General features: G+C 33.8%; 1 long non-coding RNA gene across 1 annotated transcript; it reads right to left on the reverse strand.

The window, feature by feature from the left end:
• Positions 1–303: 303 nt before the first annotated feature.
• LOC116287053 (uncharacterized) lies at positions 304–3938 on the reverse strand. Its single transcript, XR_016120035.1, has 4 exons — positions 3851–3938; positions 3251–3272; positions 2561–2801; positions 304–648 (listed from the first exon to the last, which is right to left on the reverse strand). It is a non-coding gene; the product is annotated as an uncharacterized LOC116287053 (long non-coding RNA).
• Positions 3939–4464: the final 526 nt, after the last annotated feature.

Here is a 4464-nt window from a genome sequence, read left to right on the forward strand (position 1 = left end):
TCTACCTATCATTTTGGGCAGAAAAAACTAATTTTGTTTGGGTGACCAACTTTTTTGAAATATGTGCTTACCTAATATTAAAAATATACAATTCATAAAAAACTTTACTCGAACTATAAGATATTTAATGCGGTATCGGCTCAAAACGTTTTTGTCGTAAGGCCTCAAACTGAAGTGTTCAAAGACTCATATACTGTAACCAATGCGATATTCAAGCTGGTTGGTTATCAAAAATATGAATCTTTATTTATTTAACAGCACACATTTCAGCACTGATTTTTGAAAAACGAATTTGTACTTCAATTTTTTTTTTTTTTTTTTTTAAAGTTTTATTTCTTTTTTATTGTTAGCCTACAAGAAAGAAGGAAATTAGATTTCCAATTATAATGGAAATTCCAGTTGCCGGGTTACCGTATTCCCAAATAGTTACATAATCAATTACGGTCATAAATGTCAATACGGCCAAGGCAGCCAAGATCCTCCCTGATCAAAGCTGTCAACTCCATCTTCTTCTTCGTTACTGTTTTTGTTATCAGAGGTTTTTGGATCTTGATGGTTTATTAACAAACTTGACGGATGTTTTGGATTGGACAAGTCAGCTGGTATCTCGTCATACAGAGGATTCAGTGGTACATCAGCCGATTTATCCTAAGGTGAAAAAAAAAAATGTAAGCAAATGTCGTTGTTCACCAAGTGAATGATAAACCTTCAAATTCGGGTGTTTTGTGTTGCTCAGGATAAGCCTCCATTTTATTTAGACTATTCATGCTTTCCAAGGACTCCTTATAGGTTACTATCAATAGACGTCACTTCCGGTAATAATTGAGTCTTGACGGGGAGAGGGGGAGGGGTCAATTGAAATACTCAGATATATTACTTTTAGAACTGTGTTGACATGTTTTGACTTTAAATTTGCTAGTTGTATATCAATTACCCCCCATTCATCTCCAACGAAAGTCACGTGATTGATTGTAAGGCAATTATTTTGCCGCCATGTTATATTACTTATTTACTGTTTATAAATAAATATAATATTAACTTAATATAAATATGATATAAAATTAATATAAATATAATATAAACTTAATATAAATATAATATAAACTTAATATAAATATAATATAAACTTAATATAAACTTAATATAAACTTAATATAAATATGATATAAGCTTAACATAAATATGATATAAACTTCATAAACTTTTTTTTGCTCTTCTCGGTAAATGAATCATAATGAACTCGACGCCCTAAAGGCGTATACTCGGGCTACCTGTGTATAATAGAATGTAGAACTTTAAAGGGAAAACAGAGAGCACTAGTTAATGGAAATGGTACTGGAATGGTGCAAGTGATGTTAAAATTCTTTATTGGGATAAACAAATACAGATAATTGTACAGCTTTTTCAAACACATCGCAGTCATTTTGTAAAGAACCTACGAAAGTCTTGGTCGAGGTATTTATGAAATGTACAACAAGAACCATGCACAGGGCAGCGATCAACACGCTCGCTACTGATAGTTCAAAGAACGATAGAGTATTGAAAAATATATTCAAAATCGTAAACGAAAACAATACAATAAATAAAAGACTTATCCTCACTGTCAATGATATATGTCCAAGGCTTCTTGATTCTGGAAACGCATTAAATGTTATCTTGGAAGATTTCAATATGGCGTCCATGTTGTTTGGGATATTCAGTTTCCTGTCTTTCTCATCTTCTTTGTCAATGAAGTTCCTGCTTACTAAAGAGTTATTATTTGTTCTTTCGTTCGAGTGCCTTTGAGCAACTTTGAGCAACTTTGAGTACATTTGACTTTGTATTCGTTTGAGTTTCTTTGGTATTGCTTTGAGTATATTTGGCATTGCTTTGAGTATTATTCTTTCTGGTATTCTTTTGGGTTTTGAGTTCGCGGAACGACCCGTTTCGAAACTGACGCTCGACATCTTTTAGAGTGGGTCTACCGCGAACGGCGTGTGCTTTTGTATGTATTTTGAGCGCCTCAGCAGAACAGCAAGTCGCCATTACTTTCCAATAAGTTTTCAAGATAAAGCACGAGAAGCAGCTAGCAAGATAAGCAAAAGGAAAAAGACCTACAGAACCTTCGAAAAGCAAAGCAAGTCACATGACTTGTGGTAACCCGCCTCGTTTTCATACTTGCAGGGGAACACCGCAGACCGCCGAGCATCGCAGGCTTACACACTTTCGACAACGTCGATAGATAGATAGATAGATAGATAGATAGATAGATAGAAAACCGAAACCTAGACTCGGTCTACCTTGCAGGTAGCCCGAGTAAATACTGAACAATCCAGTTCTTTCAATTAACGAAGAACAACGAGCCCAGCAGTCCAAAATTTCGAAGGCAAAAGAACTTTAATGCAATAAATATGTTGCAAATGTCCCTCAAAACACTGGAAAAATGCCGGAGTAAATAAATCTGTATTCAGGAAACAATAACAACAGTAATAATATACGAACTCGAAAATAGTGTATTCAAAATAATCCGGACATATTCATTTTAATTTTATTATTTCCTTGGAAAATAATGCAAACCAACCTTCTTTTTGTTTTTATTGACTATAGCATACACGGGTTCCACGTTAGATTTCACTTTCTTGGAACTGGATGTCTCATCACGTGTTGGCTGTTGTACTGTTTTAGAAGTGGTAACCCGTTTGTACCCAGTCTCTTCCACGGTGGCATAATCAGCATTGCTTGCAGATGCGTGAATTACGCTTCTCACTCGTATTGCATCAACTGGTTCTCCATACGGACACTCTTCGGCCCATTGATTTGCCCTAATTAAAAAAAAACGCTTAGTATTTCACAACATCCATGAATTTGAAGAAAATGAAAAATAAAAAAAATGGCAACATTAAGTATAATATATAAAAAAAAAGATATATGAGACTTAAAACAGAAAAGATTAACCGAACAACTGACGCCCACTTAACCTAACCGAAACCAATACTACCAACTAACCACCTAATTAACACTAAAAAAAAAAATAACCAAAACAAGAAGAAAAAGAAAGCAAAGCAAAACAAAACAAAACAAAACAAAGCAAAAACAAAAACAAACAAAAAACAAAAAAACTAACCAACCAAACGACTAACCAACTAACCAAACAACGAACCAATCAGCAAACAAATCAAGAAATTAGCAATCAGCCATGCGGCCACTCAAACAACAGCAATCTTTTTTTTTAATGTGATATATGACTTTAAGAGATTATTTTGGATCTTACCCCCGGTCTTGCTGCTGTGTGCCTGAAAGGGATAAAGAGGAAAATCAGTTAGATGTGAAGGGCAATATTGTTTGAAAATAGGTGATTTCCACTAACAGGTCAGGTGACCCATTCCCTTGAATCTATCAGTTGCTTCAAAATGATTACAAAAAAATTATTAGGGGACCTCGATATTAGTAAACAGTTGGAGTTTCAGATCGTAATAATAAATATATAAAAGGATTTTAAAGGGAAAATTAGCTTGACATTTCTTCTTTATGTTAGTTTTCAAAATGTTCGAATCAATTATGATGCGGCAGCCATCTTGCCAGGGGGCAGAATAAAAGTTCAATAGTGACGGAATATATATATATATAGATATAGATGCGTGCGTATGTCTTTCTTTTATGGTTAAATGTGATCGATGATGTGTCGTCTTATTTCCTTCGTTGTATTCTCTTTTGGTGAGCTGTTAATATCAATCGACCTCATTTTCGTTATAAAGCTCCATTTGCCCCTGGACGCTAAAAATGCATTGCGATCCAAGTTGATGTCGCAGAAATCGCAGAAATAGTTTATTAATCTGACGTAAGTAAAGAAATGCATTATCTTCTCATTTACCACTGACAACATCACGTTTTGACCGCTTCCGTTTTCGCGAAATAAGAACATAAACCAGTATCAAGGCAACAGCAAATAGTAGAGCACCAACGATGCTAACTATGATTATTTGTAGCCGGTTGTCAGGAGGAAGAATGGATCCATCGTCATCTGAAATAGAAAAAAAAAAATCAAAAATATCCATTTTTTCATCAGTGGATTAATGCACATGTAAAGTATTGATCGTGTTGATCACATAATAAACATACCATTATCTTCAAAGTTATCTCCTTAAAAAAATGAAAAGGAAAAAAAATCAATGATCAATATTAATGTTCGTGACTTCTAAAGTAAAGAACTGAATGCGTTATTTGGACAACAAGTAGCTAGCTTAACGATAGAACGCTCTCAGAAATGTTTTATTTCACAGAATTGTGAAATGGTTAAACGTTTCATGTGTGTGTAGTTCCAAGAGATACTCATTTTAGCTTTGAAGATCTCAAAGTTTATCTTAGCTTCATGTACTATATACTCAATTGAGAACTTTCAGTATATTTTAGCTTTATTTATTTTTCTTTCTGTTTTTGTATCATACCAAATTTATAGATTATTGCAAAAATTATTTTTTATTTATT

This window comes from Actinia tenebrosa, unplaced genomic scaffold (assembly GCF_029948245.1).
Source record: "Actinia tenebrosa isolate PJP-AT-01 unplaced genomic scaffold, QUT_ActTen_1.0 PGA_scaffold17__23_contigs__length_9995812, whole genome shotgun sequence".
NCBI classification, from domain to species: Eukaryota; Metazoa; Cnidaria; class Anthozoa; order Actiniaria; family Actiniidae; genus Actinia; species Actinia tenebrosa.